At 36.7% G+C, this 23,058-nt stretch overlaps 1 protein-coding gene across 1 annotated transcript in view; it reads left to right on the forward strand.

Moving 5' to 3' along the window:
- Positions 1 to 23,058, forward strand: part of SLC26A7 (solute carrier family 26 member 7) — a 263,341-nt gene that overhangs the window by 53,755 nt on the left and 186,528 nt on the right. The window lies entirely within an intron of this gene.

The raw sequence follows: 23,058 nt of genomic DNA on the forward strand, positions 1-23,058 counted from the left end.
TACTGAAAATTAGATGAGATGATTGATGTAGTGTCTGATTTAGTACTTGCTACACAATAAGATTTAATAAAACCTATTATTACTACAAAATGATACCTTAATAGTAAATATTAAGGTAATAATAATAAAAATACTTGCAACTGGAAATATCCATAGAAGCATTTCTATTTATTTTGAGCTAGTAAGATCTCTCTCTGCCTTTCAAAAAGTAAATACCATTTCTGTCTATTTCTTCAGTGCTCAATTTGTGTTATTGATTGTGTTTGTTTCCTTTTTCTGATGTAACAAATTATCATAAACTTAATGGCTTAAAACAAAATAAATTATTATTTACCAGTTTCAGTGGTCAGAAGTCTGAAATGAGTTTTACTATAGCATAACATATTCACAGGGGTGAGTTTCTTCTTGACTTTTCTAGCTTCTAGAGGCTTACTGCATTTCTTGGCTCATGGTACCTTCCTCCATCTTCAAAATCAACAGAGTAGCATCTTCAAAACTTTCTCTAATTCTGATCTTTTGCTCCATTGCCAGCAGTGTCAGATCAAAAGAACAGAATACTTACACCTCTGAGTAGTGCAGCACCGCAGCCACAGACTCACAACACAGTTAATTCTGGTGAAATGGAAGGAACTGTAGGGTCAAGATAACTGTGTGCAGGTCAGAGCCACCTGTCACAACCAACCCTGGCCCCACCCTCACTTATTTGGGTGGATTTCCACAGGGATATAAGGAGCCACTGAAACAACAGGCTCTGAGTCTGGTTGCAGGAAGAGCTTTGGGCAGAGGCAGTGCCCTGAGACCCAGGAGATCTGCTCACAGAGGAGAAGCCTGCTTTCCAGAGAACGTGTCTCCGTTCCCCCATCGTGTGAGAAGCCAGAACAATGTAAGAGAAAATATAATGCTACAGCATGAGAGAGAATAAGACTACAGTGGGAGAGAAAATAAAACATGCCATCAGCACCTACTGGAAAGGAAAAGAAATACCTCTTCCTATCAACCTGTTGCAGAACCCACTCCTGTAGATGCCTAGGGAGAGAAATAATAATTCATTAATTGTCATGAATAACCAAGGTAACAAGGCAGCTCAGAAAGAAATTGAAAAGTCTCCAGAAAATGAACACAAAGACATGGAAATATGGGGCTTAAATAACAGAGAATTCAAGATTGCTGTTCTGAAAAAACTCAACAAGATGCAAGAAAACACAGACAGACAATTCAATGACAGTAACAGAATCAAGAACAAAATGAACATTTTTATCAAAGAGGTTAAAATCTTAAAAGAGAACCAAATAGAATTTCTGGAGATTAAGAACTCGATAAAATAAATAAATAATGAAATAGCCAGCTTAGGCAATAGACCAGACAAGATGGATGAAAGAATCAGTGACATTGAATATAGAAATCTGGAAATGACACAAATGGAAGAAGAGAGAGACTTGACAGTTAAAAGAAATGAAAGAACTCTACAAGAACTGTCTGAATTGACCAGAAAGAGCAACATAAGAATACTGGGCATACCAAAGGAGAAGAAAGGGAGAAGGGAACTTAGAGTATATTCAAACAAATAGTCAACGAGAAGTTCCCAAACTTGTGGAAAAAGCTGGATCCTTGAATCCGAGAAGCAAATAGAACACCTAATTACCTCAATCCCAACAGGCCTTCTCCAAGGCATATTGTGTTGAAGCTGTCAAAAATTAATGACAAAGAAAAATCCTCAAGGCAGCCGGGGAAAAGGAGATGGTAACCTACAAAGGAAAGCCCGTTAGATTATCATCAGATTTTTCAGCAGAAACTGTACAAGTCAGGAGGGAATGGAATCAAATATTCAAACTATTGAAAGAGAGAAATTATGAGCCAAGAATAATATAGCCAGCAAAGATATCCTTTAGATATGAAGGAGCAATAAAGACCTTCCTAGACATACAGAAGCTGAGGGAATTTTCTAACACAGAACCTACGTTACAAGAAATACTGAAGGAGACTATTTGACATGAAACAAAAAAGCAAAAGAATACAAAGCCATGAGTAGTATTATGAACAGACAGAAAGAAGCAGGAAATGTCAACCCCTACAACAAATAGGACACTACACACTTAAACATAACAGGGTAAAGAAGAAGTAAGCATTAAAACAAAAAAAGAGGAAAAAGACAACTTGCTACTGCAACACAAAAATCAACTCAAAGCATAAACAAGGATGATTTGTGGGAACAAAAATGTAAAAGCAAAGAGAGTAAAGGTCTGAACTGGCAAAGGGGGCTGGAGAAAGGAAACATGCTGAAGAAAGTGGAATACTTTAAATATGAAACTTTATTTTTTACATTACCTAAATGGTAACCACTGAAAGAAAATCCAGAACTGAAATATATAATGTTAAAAAAGAACAGAGGGAACAGTCATAGAATGCCTCCACACTGAAATAACAGACAGAAACAAATAGGCAAAGAAACAATGGAGACCCCAAGCCACCAGAAAACAAAAGACAAAATGATAGGAAATCCTCATATATCAATAATTACCCTAAATGTAAACGGACTAAACTCACCAATAAAAAGACACAGAGTACCTGATATCAAATCATACGTAAATCTATAGTAAACAAAATAGCATGGTACTGGAATAAAAACAGACACTTAGACAATGAAACAGAATAGAGAGCCTAGAAATAAATCCATGCATATATAGTCATTTAATCTATGTCAGTGGAAGCAAGAATTTACACTGAGGTAAAGACACTCTGTTCAATAAATGGTGCTGGGAAACCTGGAGAGACACATGTAAAAAATAAAGCTGGACCACCTCCTTACACCATATACAATAATAAATTCAAAATGGATTAAAGACTTAAATGTAAGCTCTGAAACCATAAAACTCCTAGAAGAAAACATAGGAAGTAAATTTTCAGGCATTACCCTTAGTAATATTTTTACTGACATTTTCCATCAGGCAACGGAAATAAGAGAAAAAATAAACATGTGGGATTACATCAAACTAAAAAGTTTTTTCACAGCGAAGGAAACCATCAATAAAACAAAAAGGCATCCTACTGAATGGGAGAAGATAGTTGTCAATGATACGTCTGATATGGTATTAATATCCAAAATTTATAAAAAACTCATTCAACTCAACACCAAAAAAACCAAAAAACCCTATTGAAAATTGGGCAAAGGACAAGAAGAGACATTTTTCTAAACAGGACATACAGATGGCAAACAGACATATGAAAAAATGTTCAACCTCCCTAATCATTAGAGAAATGCAAATAAAAACCACAATGAGATACCACCTCACCCCAGTCAAAATGGCTATCATCAGTAAATCAACAAACAACAAGTGCTGGTGAGGATGTTGGTGAGATTGCAGATTGGTGTAGCCACTAAGGATATCAGCCTGGAGGTATCTCAAAAAACTGGAAATGGAACTACCTAGCAATTCCACTCTTAGGTATCTATCCAGAGATTTCCAAAACACTAATTCAAAAAAAATATATGCACCCCTATGTTTATTGCATGCACTGCTATTCACATTAGCCAGTACATGGAAACAACCAAAATGCCCATTGGTAGATGACTGGATGAAGAAGCTGTGATATATTTATACAATGAAGTATTACTTGGCCATAAGAAGAATGAAATTTTACCATTTAAAATGATGTGGATTGACCTACAGAACATTATGCTAAACGAAATAAGTCAGATGGAGAAAGACAAATACCATATGATCTCACTTATATGTAGAATCTAAGAAATAGAATAAGTCAACAAACTAATAAGAAACAGTCTCGGTCATCAAAATGGCAGCAAGAGGTGAGCCTCTGTAAATCTCCCCTGGAATCTACAACTAATAGAAAAACTATAACTCCACTAAGGACTCCCAGCACAGCAGACAGGCAAGATGAAGAGGCCCACTACTGAATTCACCTAAAGGTGGGAGAATCATGCTAGCAGGGGGGAGGAGGGAAGGGAGAAGTGTGTGCGAGACTGAGACGCGCGGGCGCAGAACGCAGACCTAGCTCAGTGCTCTGAACTTGCTGCATCCCTGAACTACTGCAGCTGTGGGAGAGGGAAGAACTAGGACTGCTAGGGCTCTGCTTATGGCCCACAGGGCTGAGGGGACAGCATATAACACGGCTGAACCTAACACTCACGGCAGAGACCTCAGAGAAAAGACTGAGGGAAGAAGGCTGAAAATGGTGGTTTAAGCCCTCATTGCCGAGCAGAGAACGGAAGCCTTAGGCACTGAGACTAACCGCCCCCTCCCTACCCTCCCAGAGCTCGCCCCGCCCCCACCTGCCCAGTGCTAGAAGCGAAACAGTAGCAGTGTCAGATCAAAAGAACAGAATATTTGCTCTTCTCAGAACTGTGGACCGCAGACACAGATTCACAGGCCAACTAGTTCCAGCAAGGGAAGGGAGCTGTGGAAACAGGACCGGCTATGGTGGTGGTTGCCACCATTGCTCTGGCCAGCTCTCACTACTAACCTCGCTCTTGGCACCACCTTTCTGGGCGGATCCCTGCAGGAGTAAACAGAACTGCTGAAAAACACAAGCTCTGAATTAGGTGCAGGAAGAGCTTTGGAACTTCAAAAGCTCTCCGCATACCCACAGGGACATTGCGCCCTGTGACCAAGGCGAACTATTAACATAGGAGAAGCCCGTCTCCCAGGAAATCCCTCCATTGTGTGAGAAGCAGAGAAAATAGTGCAGAGAAAATATAGCACTACCGTGTGAGAGAGAGAAAAAGGCTGCACTTGGAGAGAAAATAAAACATTCTACCAAAAAGTAGTAGAAAACAAAAGAAAGACGTCTTCCTATCAGCCTGTTGCAAAAGCCACTCCTGTAGATGTCTAGGAAGAGAAATAATAAATCAGTAATTGCCATGAATAACCAAGGCAACAAGACCACTCAGAAAGAAAGTGAAAAGTCGCCAGAAAAGGAACTTAAAAATATGGAAATATGTGACTTAAATGACAGAGAATTCAAGATTGCAGTTCTGAAAAAGCTCAAAGAGATGCAAGAAAACACAGAAACGCAGTTTAATGAACTCAGAAACACAATCAAAGAACAACATGAGCATTTTATGAAAGACATTGAAATATTTAAAAAGAACCAAATAGAATGTCTGGACATTAAGAACTCAATAGAAGAAATTGAGAAACAAAAACTCATAGACACAGACAATAGTTTAGTGGTTACCAGAGGGAAAGGGGGGTGGAGGGTAGGAGATGAGGGTAAGGGGGATCAAATATATGGTGATGAGAGGAGAACTGACACTGGGTGGTGAACATACAATGGGATTTATAGATGATGTAACACAGAATTGTATACCTGAAATCTATGTAATTCTACTAACAATTGTCACCCCAATATATTAAAAAAAAAAAAAAAGAATGAAATAGCCAGCTTCGGTAGTAGAGTTGACCGGATGGAGGAAAGAATCAGTGACATCGAAGATAGAAACCTGGAAATTACACGGATGGAAGAAGAAAGAGACTTGAGACTAAAAAGAAATGATAGAACTCTAGAAGAATTTTCTGACTCCATCAGAAAAAGCAATATAAGAATAATGGGACTTCCGGAAAAATGGCGGCGTGAGGTGAGCCTCTATAAAGCTCCCCTGGAATTTACAAAGAATCGAACAACAAAAACTCCACAAAGGACTCCCTGCACAGCAGACAGGCAAGACGAAGAGGCCCACCACCAACTGAAATCACCTACAGGTGGGAGATTCGCGCGAGTGGAGGGAGGAGGAAAGGGAGAAGTGCGCGGAGACAGAGCCGCGCGGGCGCAGGACGCAGACCTCGCTCAGTGCGCCGAGGTCGCTGTTTCCCGGAACTACTGCAGCTGCGGGAGAGGGAAGAACTCGGACTGCTGGGGCTCCGCCAGGGCTCCACAGGGCTGAGGGGACAGCATATAACACGGCTGAACCCAACGCTCACGACAGAGACCTCGGAGAAAAGACTGAGGGAAAAAGGCAGAAAACGGTGGTTTAAGCCCGCACTGCCGAGCAGAGAATGGAGCCTTAGGCACTGAGACTAGCCGCCCCCTCCCTCCCCTCCCAGAGCTCGCCCTGCCCTCACCTGCCCGGTGCTAGAAGCGAAACAGTAGCAGTGTCAGATCAAAACAACAGAAAATTTGCTGTTTTGAGAACTGTGGACCGAAGACACAAATTCACAGCCCAACTAGTTCGGGCAAAGGGGAGGGAGCTGTGGAAGCAGGACCGGCTGTGGTGGTGGTCGCCGCCATTGCTCTGGGGCACCTCTCACAACTCACCCCGCCCCTGACCCCACCTATCTGGGCGGATCCCTGCAGGAGTAAACAGAACTGCTGAAACATAGGGGCTCTGAATCAGGAGCTGGAAGAGCTTTGGAACATCAAAAGCTCTCCGCATACCCACCGGGACACTGCGCCCTGTGACCTAGACGAACTATTAACAGAGGAGAAGCCCGTCTCCCAGGGAATCCCCCCATTGTGTGAGAAGTTGGAATAGTGCAGAGAAAACATAGCACTACCGTGTGGGAGAAGAAAAATAAGTTGCAGTTGGAGAAATAATAAAATATTCTACCGACAAGTACTAGCAAACAAAAGAAAAACCGCTTTCTATCAACCTGTTGCAGAAGTCATTCCTGTAGATGTCTAGGAAGAGAAATAGTAAACCAGTAATCACCATGAATAACCAAGGCAACAAGATAGCTCAGAAAGAAAGTGAAAAATCTCCAGAGAAGGCACTTAAAGATACAGAAATATGTGACTTAAATGACAGAGAATTCAAGATTGCAGTTCTGAAAAAACTCAACGAGATACAAGAAAACACAGATAGGCAGTTAAATGAACTCAGAAACTCAATCAAAGAACAGCATGAGCATTTTACGAAAGAGATTGAAATCTTAAAAAAGGACCAAATAGAATTTCTGGAGATTAAGAACTCAATAGAAGAAATTAAGAATGAAATAACCAGCTTAGGTAGTAGAGTTGACCAGATGGAGCAAAGAATCAGTGACATCGAAGATAGAAACCCGGAAAATTACACAGATAGAAGAAGAAAGAGACTTGAGACTTAAAAGAAATGAAAGAACTCTACAAGAACTTTCTGACTCCATCAGAAAGAGCAATATAAGAATAATGGGCATACCAGAAGGAGAAGAAAGAGAGAAGGGAACAGAGAATATATTCAAACAAATTGTCGATGAAAACTTCCCAAATTTGGGGACAGAACTGGACCCTCGAATCCAAGAAGCAAATAGAACACCTAGTTACCTCAATCCCAACAGACCTTCTCCAAGGCACATTGTATTGAAGCTGTCTAAAATCAACGACAAAGAAAGAATCCTCAAGGCAGCCAGGGAAAAGAAGACGGTAACTTACAAAGGAAAGCCTATTAGATTATCATCAGATTTTTCAGCAGAAACTCTACAAGCCAGGAGGGAGTGGAACCAAACATTCAAACTATTGAAAGAGAGAAACCATGAGCCAAGAATAATATATCCAGCAAAGATATCCTTTAGATATGAAGGGGGAATAAAGACCTTTCCAGACATACAGAAGCTGAGGGAATTTTCTAATACACAACCTGCACTACAAGAAATACTAAAGGAGGCTATTCGACCACCATCAACAGGGACAATTTGTGGCAACCAAAACTCAAAAAGGGGGAGAGTAAAGGCCTGAACCGGAATATGGGAATGGAGAAAGTAAGCGTGCTGAAGAAAATGGAATACTCTAAATATCAAACTTTCTTTTACATAAACTTAAGGGTAACCACTCAAAAAAAATCCAGAATTGAAATATATACTGAAATAAAAGAAGAAACAGAGGGAAACATCATAGAATACCACCACACAGAAATAATAGACAACAACAAAAAGGCAAAGAAACAATGGAGACACAGCCTTACCAGAAAACTAAAGATAGAATGACAGGAAATCCTCACATATCAATAATCACCCTAAATGTAAATGGACTGAACTCACCAATAAAAAGGCACAGAGTAGCAGATTGTATCAAAAAACCTAAACCCAACCATATGCTGTCTCCAAGAGACACATCTCAGCTACAAGGACAAGCATAGACTCAAAGTGAAAGGGTGGAAATTGACACTCCAAGCAAATGGTACCCAGAGAAAATCAGGTGTAGCCATCATGATATCAGATGAAACAGACTTCGAGGTGAAAAAGATAACAAGAGACAAAGATGGACATTTCATAATGGTGAAGGGGACTGTACAACAAGAAGACATAAGAGTCATCAATATTTATGCCCCCAATCAGGGAGCACCGAAATACACCAAGCAACTACTAACAGAACTAAAGGGAGAAATTGACCAAAACACAATTATACTAGGGGACTTAAATACATCATTGACAGCTATGGATAGATCATCCAAACAGAAAACAAATAACGAAATAGTAGCCCTAAATGACGCATTAGATGAAATGGACATAATGACATTTATAGAGCACTTCATCCTAAAACATCAGACTATACATTCTTTTCTAGTGTACATGGAACATTCTCAAGGATAGACCATATATTGGGACATAAAATCAGTCTCAACAAATTTAAGAAGATTGAAAACATACCATGCATATTCTCTGATCACAAGGCTTTGAAATAGGATATCAACTGTAAAAAGAAAGCGGGAAAAAACACAAATACATGGAGATTAAATAACATACATTTAAAGAAGGACTGGGTCAAAGAAGAAATTAGAGGAGAGATCAAAAAATACATAGAAACAAATGACAATGAAAATACATCCTACCAAAATTTTGGGGATGCAGCGAAAGCAGTTTTAAGAGGGAAATTTATATCATTACAGGCCTATCTCAAGAAACAAGAAAACTCCCAAATAAATAACCTCATGTTACACCTTAAAGAACTAGAAAAAGAAGGACAAGTAAAACCCAAGGTCAGCAGAAGAAAGGAAATAACAAAAATTAGAGCAGAATTAAATGAATTAGAGAACAAAATGACAATAGAAAAAATTAATATGATAAAGAGCTTGTTCTTTGAAAAGATTAACAAAATTGACATACCCTTGGCTAGACTTACTAAGATAAAAAGAGAGAAGACACTGATTAACAAAATCAGAAACGTAAAAGGGGAAGTTATCACGGACACCACAGAAATACAAAGGATCATCCAAGAATAATATGAAGGACTATATGCCACCAAATTCAACAACCTGGAAGAAATGGACAAGTTCTTAGAAACAAATAGCCTTCCAAGGCTGAACCATGAAGAACTGGAAAATCTAAACAGACCGATCACCAGTAACGAAATTGAATCAGTCATCCAAAACCTTCCCAAAAGCAAAAGTCCGGGACCAGATGGCTTCACTAGTGAATTCTACCAAACCTTCAAAGACGATCTAATACCAATTCTGCACAAACTCTTCCAAAAAATTGAAGAAGAGACAGTACTCCCTAACTCATTTTATGAGGCCAACATTACCCTGATATCAAAACCTGGTAAGGACAGCACAAAAAAAGAAAACTACAGACCAATATCTCTAATGAATACCGATGCAAAAATCCTAAATAAAATTCTAGCAAATTGAATACAACAATGCATTAAAAAGATTATTCATCACGACCAAGTGGGGTTCATCCCCGGGGCACAAGGATGGTTTCACATACGAAAATCCATCAATGTGATACATCACATAAACAAAATAAAGTACAGAAATAATATGATTATATCAATTGATGCAGAAAAAGCATTTGACAAGATACAACATCCATTTATGATTAAAACACTTAATAAAATGGGTATAGAAGGAAAATACCTTAACATAATAAAGGCCATATATGACAAGCCCTCTGCTAATCTCATAATTAATGGGGAAAAACTGAAGCCCTTTGCTCTACGTTCAGGAACACGACAGGGATGTCCCCTATCACCTCTGCTTTTCAACATAGTGTTGGAAGTCCTTGCCAGAGCAATCAGGCAAGAGAAAGAAATAAAAGGCATCCAAATTGGGAATGAAGAAGTTAAATTATCACTCTTTGCAGATGACATGATGCTATATATAGAAAACCCTAAAGACTCCACCAAAAAGCTATTAGAAACAATCAACGAATACAGTAAAGTTGCCGGCTGCAAAATCAACGCACAAATGTCCATTGCCTTCCTATATACTAACAATGAAATCTCAGAAAAAGAAATACAAAAAACATTTCCTTTTGCAATTGCAGCAAAAAGAATAAAATACCTAGGAATAAACTTAACCAAGGATGTGAAAGACCTATATGCTGAAAACTATAAGACATTTTTGAAAGAAATTGAAGAAGACACAAAGAAATGGAAAGACATTCCGTGATCATGGATTGGAAGAATCAACATAGTTAAAATGGCCATAGTACCCAAAGCAATATACAGATTCAATGCAATCCCCATCAAAATCCCAATGGCATATTTTAAAGAAATAGAACAAAAAAATCATCAGATTTGTTTGGAACCACAAAAGACCCCGAATAGCCAAAGCAATCTTAAGGAAAAAGAACAATAATGGAGGTATCACACTTCCTGACTTTGGCTTGTACTACAGGGCCACAATAATGAAAACAGCATGGTATTGGCAGAAAAACAGACACATAGACCAATGGAATAGAATTGAGAACCCAGAAATAAAACCACATAAATATGGAGAGATAAGTTTTGACAAAGAAGCTAAAAACATACAATGGAGCAAAGACAGCCTCTTCAATAAATGGTGCTGGGAGAATTGGATAGCCACGTGCAAAAGAATGAAACTGGACTGCTATTTGTCACCATGTACCAAAGTTAATTCAAAATGGATCAAAGACTTAAGCATAAGACCTGACACAATAAACTGCATAGAAGAAAACATAGGTACTAAACTTATGGACCTTGGGCTCAAAGAGCATTTTATGAACTTGACTCCAAAGGCAATGGAAGTAAAAGCTAAAATAAACGAATGGGACTATATGAAACTTAAAAGCTTCTGCACAGCAAAAGAAACCATTGACAAAATAAAGAGGCCACCAACTGAATGGGAGAAGATTTTTGCAAACAGTGCCTCCGATAAGGGGCTAGTATCCAGAATATACAAGGAACTCATGCAACTCAACAACAAAAAAACAAACAAGCCAATTGAAAAATGGGCAGAGGACTTGAAGAGACATTTCTCCAAAGAGGACATACAAATGGCAAATAGACATATGAAAAAATGCTCAACATCACTAATCATCAGAGAAATGCAAATCAAAACCAAAATGAGATATCACCTCACCCCAGTCAGAATGGCTATCATCAACAAGACAAATAGAAACAAATGTTGGAGAGGCTGTGGAGAAAAAGGAACCCTCATACACTGTTGGTGGGAATGCAGACTGGTGCAGCCGTTATGGAAGGCAGTGTGGAGGTTCCTCAAAGAATTACGAATCGAATTGCCATATGACCCAGCAATCCCTCTCCTGGGTATCTACCCAAAAAATCTGAAAACATTTAGAGATAAAGACACGTGTGCTCCAATGTTCATTGCAGCTTTGTTTATGGTGGCCAAGTCATGGAAACAACCAAAATGTCCCTCGATAGATGAATGGATAAAGAAGTTGTGGTATATATACACAATGGAATACTATTCAGCAGTAAGAAAAGATGATATAGGAACATTTGTGACAACATGGATGGATCTTGAGAGAGTAATGCTGAGCGAAACAAGTCAGACAGAAAAAGCAGAGAACCATGTGATTTCACTGATATGTGGTATATAAACCAAAAACAACAAAAGAACAAGACAAACAAATGAGAAACAGAAACTCATAGACACAGACAATAGTTTAGTGGTTGCCAGAGGGTAAGGGGGGCGGGGGGTGGGGGGTGGGAGATGATGGTAAGGGGGATCGAATATATGGTGATGGAAGAAGAACTGACTCTGGGTGATGAACACACAATGGGATTTATAGATGATGTAGTGCAGAATTGTACACCTGAAATCTATGTAATTTTACTAACAATTGTCACCCCAATAAATTTAATAAAATTAAATTAAAAAAAAAAAGAAAAAAAGGAAGTATAATGGGCATAGTAGAAGGAGAAGAAAGAACAAAGGGAACAGAGAATATATTCAAACAAATTGTCGATGAGAACTTCACAAACTTGTGGACAGAACTGGATCCTTGAATCCAAGAAGCAAATAGAACACCTAATTACCTCAATCCCATCAGCCCTTCTCCAAGGCACATTGTATTGAAGCTGTCTAAAATCAATGACAAAGAAAGAATCCTAAATGCAGCCAGGGAAAAGAAGATGGTAACCTACAAAGGAGAGCCCATTAGATTATCATCAGATTTTTCAGCAGAAACTCTACAAGCCAGGAGGGAGTGGAACCAAATATTCAAACTATTGAAAGAGAGAAACCATGAGCCAAGAATAATATATCCAGCAAAGATATCCTTTAGATATGAAGGAGGAAGAAAGACTTTTTGAGATATACAGAAGCTGAGAGAATTTTCTAATACATGACCTGCATTACAAGAAATACTAAAGGAGGCCACCATCAACAGGGACAACTTGTGGCAACCAAAACATGAAAAGGGGGAGAGTAAAGGCCTGAACTAGAATATGGGAATGGAGAAAGTAAGCGTGCTGAAGAAAATGGAATATCTAAATATCAAACTTTCTTTTACGTAAACGTAAGGGTAACCACTCAAAAAAATTCCAGAACTGAAATATATACTGTAATAAAAGAAAAAACAGAGGGAAACATCATAGAATACCACCACACAGAAATATTAGACAACAACAAAAAGGCAAAGAAACAATGGAGACACAGCCTTATCAGAAAACTAAATGTAGAATGACAGGAAATCCTCATATATCAATAATCACCCTAAATGTAAATGGACTGAACTCACCAATAAAAAGTCACAGAGTAGCAGATTGGATCAAAAAACTAAACCCAGCGATATGCTGTCTCCAAGAGACATAGCTCAGCTACAAGGACAAGCATAGACTCAAAGTGAAAGGGTGAAAATCGACACTCCAAGCAAATGGTATCCAGAGAAAATCAGGTGTATCCATACTGATATAAGATGAAACGGACTTCAGTGTGAAAAAGGTAACAAGAGACAAAGATGGACATTTCATAACGATAAAGAGGACTATACAACAAGAAGACATAACACTCATCAATATTTAGGCCCCAATCAGGGAGCAGCGAAATATACCAAGCAACTACTAACAGAACTAAAGGGAGAAATTGACCAAAACGCAATTATACTAGGGGACTTAAATACATCATTGACAGCTATGAATAGATCATCCAAACAGAAAATAAATAACGAAATAGCAGCCCTACATGACACAATAGATGAAATTGACATAATTGACATATATAGAGCACTTCATCCTAAAACATCAGACTATACATTTTTTCTAGTGTACATGGAACATTCTCAAGGATAGACCATATATTGGGACATAAAATCAGCCTCAGCGAATTTAAGAAGATTGAAATCATACCAACATATTCTCTGATCACAAGGCTTTGAAATTGGATATCAACTGCAAAACAAAAGCAGGAAAAAACATAAATATATGGAAATTAAGCAACATAATTTTAAAGAACGACTGGGTCAAAGAAGAAATTAGAGGAGAGATAAAAAGATACATAGAAACGAATGACAATGAAAATACATCCTTTCAAAATTTTGGGGATGCAGCGAAAGCAGTTTTTAGAGGGAAATTTACATCATTATAGACCTATTCATTAAACAAGAAAAATCCCAAATAAATAACCTCGCGTTACATTTAAGAACTAGAAAAAGAAGAACAAATGAAACCCAAGGTCAGCAGAAGAAAGAAAATAACAAGAATCAGAGCAGAACTAATAGAAATAGAGAACAAAAAGACAATAGAAAAAATTAATGTGATAAAGAGCTGGTTCTTTGAAAAGATTAACAAAATTGACAAACCCTTGGCTATACTCACTAAGATAAAAAGAGAGAAGGCACTAATTAACAAATCAGAAATGAAAAAGGGGAAGTTATCATGGCTGCCACAGAAATACAAAGGAACATCCAAGAATACTATGAAGGACTATATGCCACCAAATTCAATAACCTAGAAGTAATGGACAAGTTCTTAGAAGCATATAGCCTTCCTAGGCTAAACTATGAAGGACGGGAAAATCTAACCAGACTGATCACCAGAAATGAAATTGAATCAGTCATCCAAAACCTTTCCAGAAGCAAAAGTCCGGGACCAGATGGCTTCACTAGTGAATTCTACCAAACCTTCAAAGACGATCTAATACCAATCCTGCTCAAACTCTTCCAAAAAAATTGAAGAAGAGACAGTACTCCCTAACTCATTTTATGAGGCCAACATTACCCTGATACCAAAACCTGGTAAGGACAACATAAAAAAAGAAAACTACAGACCAATATCTCTGATGAATACAGATGTAAAAATCCTAAACAAAATTCTAGCAAATCGAACACAACAATGCATTAAAAAGATTGTTCATCACGACCAAGTGGGGTTCATCCCCGAGGCACAAGGATGGTTCAACATACGCAAATCCATCAATGTGATACATCATATAAACAAAATAAAGGACAGAAATAATATGATTATATCAATTGATGCAGAAAAAGCATTTGACAAGATACAACACCCATTTATGATTAAAACAGTTAATAAAATAGGTATAGAAGGAAAATACCTTAACATAATAAAGGCCATATATGACAAACCCTTAGCTAATCTTATAATTAATGGTGAAAAACTGAAGTCCTTTGCTCTACGTTCAGGAACACGACAGGGATGTCCCCTATCACCTCTGCTTTTCAACATAGTGTTGGAAGTCCTTGCCAGAGCAATCAGGCAAGAGAAAGAATTAAAAGGCCTCCAAATTGGCAATGAAGAAGTTAAATTGTCATTCTTTGCAGATGACCTAATGTTATAAATGGAAAACCCTAAAAACTCCACCAAAAAGCTGTTACAAACAATAAACGAATACAGTAAAGTTGCCAGCTACAAAATCAATGTACAAAAATCCATTGCATTCCTATATACTAACAATGAAATCTTAGAAAAAGAAATACAGAAAACAATTCCTTTTGCAGCAAAAAGAATAAAATACCTAGGAATAAACTTAACCAAAGATATGAAAGACCTATATGCTGAAAAACTATAAGACATTTTTAAAAGAAATTGAAGAAGACGCAAGGAAATGGAAAGATATTCCATGCTCATGGATTGGAAGAATCAACATAGTTATAATGGCCATATTACCCAAAGCAATATACAGATGTAATGCAATCCCCATCAAAATACCAATGACATTTTTTAAAGAAATAGAACAAAAAATCATCAGATTTGTTTGGAACCACAAAAGACCCCAAATAGCCAAAGCAATTTAAAGAAAAAGAACAATACTGGAGGTATCACACTCCCAGATTTTAGCTTGTACTACAGGGCTATAGTAATCAAAACAGCTTGGTATTGGCAGAAAAAGAGACACATAGACCAATGGAATAGAATTGAGAACCCAGAAATAAAACCACATAAATATGGACAGATAAGTTTTGACCAAGAAGCAAAAAACATATAATGGAGAATAGACATCCTCTTCAATTAATGGTGCTGGGAGAATTGGATGGCCACATGCAAAAGAATCAAACTGGACTGCTATCTGTCACCATGTACCAAAATTAATTCAAAATGGATCAAAGACTTAAGCATAAGTCCTTAAACAATAAAGTGCATAGAAGAAAACATAGATACTAAACTTGTGGACCTTGGGTTCAAAGACCATTTTATGAATTTGACTCCAAAGGCAATGGAAGTAAAAGCTAAAATAAACGAATGGGACTATATGAAACTTAAAAGCTTCTGCACAGCAAAAGATACCTTCAACAAAATAAAGAGGCCACCAACTGAATGGGAGAAGATTTTTGCAAACAGTGCCTCCGATAAGGGGCTAATATCCAAAATATACAAGGAACTCATGCAATTCAACAACAACAAAACTAACAACCCAATTGAGAGATGGGCAGAGGACCTGAACCACAGAAATACAAAAAATTTTGCAAAAGTACTATGAGCAACTATATGCCAACAAATTTGAGAATCTGGAAGAAATGGACAATTTTCTACAAGCATACAACGTTCCAAGGCTAACTCAAGAAGAAACAGAAAACCTGAATAGACTGATTACCACCAGGGAAATTAAATCAGTAATCAACAACCTGCCAACAAACCAAAGCCCTGGATCAGATGGCTTTACAGGTGAATTTTAAAAAACATTCAAAAAAGAATTATCACCTATTCTCCTCAAGCTCTTCCAAAAAATCCAGAAGGAGGGAAGGCTCCCAAACACTTTTTACAAGGCCACTATCACCTTGATCCCTAAATCAGACAAAGACACCACAAAAAGAGAAAACTACAGGCCGATATCGCTAATGAACATAGATGCAAAAATCCTCAACAAAATATTAGCGAACAGAATTCAGCAATACATTAAAAAGATCATACACCATGATCAAGTGGGATTCATACCTGCTATGCAAGGGTGGTTCAACATCCGCAAATCAATTAATGTGATACACCACATTAACAAAATGAAAAATAAAAATCACATGATCATATCAATAGATGCAGAAAAAGCTTTTGACAAAATCCAGCAGCCATTTATGATAAAAACCCCTAAGAAAGTGGGAAAAGAGGGATCATATCTCCACATAATAAAGGCCATATATGATAAACCCACAGCTAACATAATACTCAATGGGGAAAAGCTAAAATCATTCCCCTTAATATCAGGAACAAGGCAAGGTTGCCCACTTTCTCCACTTCTTTTCAACATAGTGCTGGAAGTTCTAACCATAGCAATCAGACAAGAAAAGAAATAAAAGTCATCCAAATCGGTAAGGAGGAAGTAAAATTGTCATTATATGCAGATGACATACTATATAGAGAGAACCCTAAAGACTCCACCAAGAAAATATTGGAACTGATAGATGAATTTAGTAAAGTAGCAGGATACAAAATTAATATTCAGAAATCAGTTGCATTTGTATATACCAATAATAAAACATCAGAAGGAGAAATTAAAAAAAAATCCCATTTACAGTTGCTTCAGAGTATAAAAAAATCTGGGAATAAATTTAACCAAAGAAGTAAAAGATCTGTACTCAGAAAATTATAAGGCATTGAAGAAAGAAAGGAAAGAAGATGCAAATAGATGAAAACATATACCATGTTAATGGATAGGAAGAATTAATATAGTAAAAATGTCCATACTGCCTAAGGCAATATACATATTCAACGCAATTCCTATCAAACTACCAACGACATTTTTCACAGAAATAGAACATATAATCCTAAAATTTATATGGGACCATAAAAGACCCCGGATAGCCTCAGCAATCTTGAGAAATAAGAACAAAGTGGGAGGTATAACAATACCTGACAACAAATTATACTACAAGGCTACAGTAATCAAAACAGCATGGTACTGGCATAAAAACAGACACAAGATCAATAGAACAGAATAGAGAGCCCAGAAATAAATCCATGATTATATGGCCATTTAATCTACGACAATGGAAGCAAGAATTTACAGTGGGGTAAAGACAGTCTATTCAAAAAATGGTGCTGGGAAACCAGGACAGACACATGCAAAAAAATTAAGCTGGACCACCTCCTTACGACATGTACAAAAATAAATTCAAAATAGCTTAAAGACTTAAATGTAAGATCTGAAACCATAAAATTCCTAGAAGAAAACATAGGAAGAAACTTTACAGACACTACCCACATATATTTTTACTGATATATCCCCTCACGCAAGGGAAGTAAGAGAAAAAATAAACATGTGGGATTACACCAAACTAAAAAGTTTTTTCACAGCCAAGGAAACCATCAATAAAACAAAAAGGGATCCTACTGAATGGGAAAAGATATTTGCCAATGATATATCCAATAAGGGGTTAATATACCAAATTTATAAAAAGTCCGCTCAACTCAACTCCAAAAAAACAAACAACCCAATCAAAAAATGGGCAGAGGACATGAAGAGACATTTTTCCAAAAAGGACATACATACGGCAAACAGACATATGAAGAAATGCTCAACCGCACTAACCATCAGAGAAATGCAAATAAAAACCACAATGAGACACCACCTTACCCCAGTCAAAACGGCTATCATCAATAAATCAACAAACAACAAGTGCTGGCGCGGATGTGGAGAAAAGGGAATGCTCTTGCACTGTTGGTGGCAATGCAGATTGGTGCAGCCACTATGGAAAACAGTATGGAGGTAACTCAAAAATCTGAAAATGGAACTACCTAATAATCCAGCAATTCCACTCCTAGGTATGTATCTGGAGAAATCCAAAACTCTAATTCAAAAATCTTTATGAACGCCTATGTTTATTGCAGCATTATACACATTAGCCAAGACATGGAAACTACCGAAGTGCCCATCGGTAGGTGACTGGATTAAGAAACTGTGGTACATTTAAACAATGGAGTATTTCACAGCCATAAAGAAGAAAGAAATCTTATCATTTGCAACAACATGGATAGACCTAGAGAACATTATGTTAAGTGAAATAAGTCAGACAGAGAAAGACAAATACCATATGATCTCACTTATATGTGGAATCTAATGAAAAGAATAAGTGAATGAGCTAATCAGAAACAGTTTCGGGGATATAGAGGAAAAACTGAGGGTTGCTAGATGGGAGGGCGGTGGGGATAAGGGGGAAGGTGAGGGGACTAGAAAGCAGTCAGTAAACAAAGATTGCCACGGGGTTATGAAAGTTAATTTGGGGAATGTAATCAATAATGTTGTAAAGCTTTTGTAGGGTATCCGATGGACACTTGTCTCATTAGGAAGACCACCTCAGGGATGATGTAGATGCCTGATTAGTGCACTGTACACCTGAAGCTGAAGCTGAACAATAAGGAATGTCAACTACAAGTTTGTACTTACAAGAAGCGGAGTACAGCATTATGAATAGAGACAGTGGAAATGTAATGGCTGTGTGTGATGTCAGAGGGATAGTGACTGGGGGGAGTGGGTTTGACACTGTGAGGGATATAAATGATAAACGTCTAAGTATTACTTTGTTTTGTGCACCTGAAACTAATAAAAAAAAATGTAACCCAATTGAAAAATGGGCAGAGGACCTGATTAGGCATTTTTCCAAAGAGGACATACAAATGGCAAATAGACATATGAAAAAATGCTCAACATCACTAATCATCAGAGAAATGCAAATCAAAACCACAATGAGATATCACCTCACCCCAGTCAGAATGGCTATCATCAACAAGACAAATAGTAACAAGTGTTGGAGAGGCTGTGGAGAAAAAGGAACCCTCATACACTGTTGGTGGGAATGCAGACTGGTGCAGTTGTTATGGAAGGCAGTGTGGAGGTTCCTCAAAAAATTACGAATAGAATTGCCATATGACCCAGCAATCCCTTTCCTGGGTATCTACCCAAAAAATCTGAAAACATTTAGAGATAAAGACACGTGTGCTCCAATGTTCATTGCAGCTTTGTTTACGGTGGCCAAGTCATGGAAACAACCAAAATGTCCTTCGATAGATGAATGGATAAAGAAGTTGTGGTATATATACACAATGGAATAGTATTCGGCAGTAAGAAAATATGATACAGGAACATTTGTGACAACATGGACGGATCTTGAGAGTGTAATGCTGAGCGAAATAAGTCAGACAGAAAAAGCAGAGAACCATGTGATTTCACTGATATGTGGTATATAAACCAAAACAACAAAAGAACAAGACAAACAAATGAGAAACCGAAACTCATAGACACAGACAACAGTTTAGTGGTTACCAGAGGGTAAGGGGGTTGGGGGGTGGGAGATGAGGGTAAGGGGGATCAGATATATGGTGATGGAAGGAGAACTGACTTTGGGTGGGTGGTGAGCACACAATGGGATTTATAGATGATGTAATACAGAATGGTACACCTGAAATCAGTGTAATTTTACTAACAATTGTCACCCCAATAAATTTAAAAAATAAATTTTAAAAAAATGTATTGGAGTGACAATGAAAAAAAAAAAGAAAAAGTCGAGAACCACATGAGTTCACTGATGTGTGGTATATAAAACTGAAAACAACAAAGGAGCAAGACAAATAAAGAAAGAAAAACTCATAGACATAGACTATAGTTTAGTGGTTACCAGAGGGTAAAGGTTTAGGGGGTGGCAGATATGTGTAAAGTGGGTCAAATAAATGGTGGTTGAAGGAGAATTGACTCTGGGTGATGAACACACAATGCAATATATAGATGATGTATTAAAGAATTGTATACCTAAAACCTATGAAACTTTACAAACCATTCTCAACCCAATAAACTTTAATTTAATAAAACTTTAATTTATAAAAATCAGCATTTACACAAATACTTTGGGATATATATATATACATATATATATATAATATATATATATATATATACACACACACACACATACATACATATATATGTATGTATATATATGTTCTGTTGTATACACATTATATTTATATGTAATATATATGTATGTACATATATATGTATACTATATATAATGCATGTATTTAAATTTGAGAACCATAGATGCACTATTCATTAAATGCTTTATGAAAATATTTGCATAGGTTATTTTATTTTGTCCCAACACAACGATTTTAAACAGACGTAATTATCTGCACATTTAGGTTAAAACAAAAACCCTGAAATTCAGTAAGGTTTCTTTGAAAACACAGCTGAAGCTCACAGGTGCACGGATTATAACCCAGTTGTGGCCAAATCTAAAGCCCAGACTTTTCTTCTTTACAACCAATTGCTCAAGAATGGACTTTCCTTTTGTGTTGCTGCAAAAATAGAAAAGCACAATAATGAATTAGAAGTTCTGGAAGCCTGTTATTTCCAAATTATCTTACTCTCTAATTTCCTTACAATTTATTTTCACTTTTTGAAACATTTAAATATGTCATTATTAAGAAAAAACAGGTAGTTTTAGAGCTGACCTCAAAGCATTTCCTCTCTTAAACATGGGATAAAAGGAAAAGGGAAAAAACCTTTTATAATTACTTTGAGAAGTCAAAAACACACAACTTGTTACCTACCTAAATGTGCATTTACACAAACCATTTTATTCCTAAGGAATTGCTTTAGACATTTTACTTGTGGCATCATTTGAAATTGCTATTTTTATAAGACTCTGTATTTAACAAATATTATTAACAGCTACAGGAAACTTGTAGTCTATTAGTTAAAAAACATACTCGTACATCGCAAAATACATATAATTTACAGACTTAACTTAGTCACTTTATCACTCAATAAGTACTAAGGGTATTTTAAGTCCTATGTACTTCTCCAAAGGACAGAGCCAGCTGGACTTTCTCATTTCCTTTTTATCACAATACATTTAGAATTTTTTAGAATCGGTATAGAAGCGATTATCCTTTTGCCTCATGGTAATATATTTATCCATTTATATAAGACTCTGTATTTAAATATTATTATTAATAATATTAACAATATTATAGATCTAAAGGGAAATATAAAAACTAATTTTTTTAACCTTTTCATGATCTTAAACACATAGACCATAAAGTTCCTGCAGACATTTGATATAGGGGACATATTCCTCTCTTTAATCATTTTACTGCATTTTATTTTGGTGTATACATGTGTGTGGGAATTCCTACTTCTATGTTATTATTAAGAGACTGATGTTGATTTCATAAAGAAAAATTACTATATCTGGAATTTAACCTGCAAGTTAAGTAGTCAGAATGCAATACTGAATTCCTAAATGCAATAATAATTTATGCTAGAGGCATCTTTAAAAGCAAATAATTCAAAAGCCAGAGTGTAAAGACCCCAAATGTGCTGTTTTGCTCAACAATGTCAATTTTTTTATTTTAGTTAAAATGTATGTAATTTTTTAAAGCAACAAATCATTCATTACTTCTTGTGATTTGCAATGAACATGTCTAGGACAAAAGTTTGAATCCAGTGGAAACAGAATTGTTGAAGATAACCCATCTGTGACAATTTGTGGGATATACTCATCTTCTAAATTAGAAAAAAAATTAAAGAGCATATTCTGTTAAGCATTTAGAGAAAACAGCAGGGAGACTCTACTGGGAACTTTTCAGAATCAAAGAAAATAAGCAAAAAATTATTTACTGAAGGCCTACAAGGTGGTAGGAGTTGTGATATATATATATATATATATATATATATATATATATATATATATATATATATATATATATGAAACCTCATTTAATCTCTACTCAACTTTCATAACTATAAAATTTTATCATCTTGCACATAAGGAAGTTGAGAGACTTTAGGTAACTTGACTAAGATTACAAGTTAATATGCAGCAGAACTGGGATTTGAAATTGGGTCTGTCCAACTCTGAGGCCCATATTCTCTTCCTAGTAGGCCCTGCTACCCATATTACTGTTAAGCTACTATATGGGTTTAGTGGTATTTAAAGTTCTCACTAGTAGACTTAAAGCCCAACCAGGTAAAAAGTTGAGAAAGTAAGGAAAAGAGCAGAGAATAGATAAACACGAGATAAAAACAAGGGTGACACCTATAACATACAAAAGATGGAATGTCATTCACAAAGTCCTCACATATTCACCTGCAACCCTAACATCCTTGATCTCAGATGCCTAAGAAACAGCAAAGCATCATCCTTATAAAGAGGCTGTACTCCTATATCTATGTTGACACAGTGAATATCTTCATATCCATTGCTCTCTTTGGACATATTCTTGGGATGTGACTTACATAAAAGTGAGGCTCACTTTACTTTATTCAACAAAACATTTTGGACTGTTCTTTTCTCTTACTATTCAGTTCCCTCCTATCTTCCTCTAAATTCCTGGAAGATAGGCCTAAACTCAAAAATTAACTCCTGAATATCTTCATCTTTAATTTTGTAGTCATTTGTTTAGTGGATTTTGTAAAATCATTTTGTTCTATGCTCTCTGAGATTTAAACCAAAAAGGCACACTTTTTTACTCTAA

This window comes from Rhinolophus sinicus, chromosome 7, assembly GCF_057876585.1.
Source record: "Rhinolophus sinicus isolate RSI-liver-muscle chromosome 7, RSI-T2T, whole genome shotgun sequence".
Taxonomy (NCBI): domain Eukaryota; kingdom Metazoa; phylum Chordata; class Mammalia; order Chiroptera; family Rhinolophidae; genus Rhinolophus; species Rhinolophus sinicus.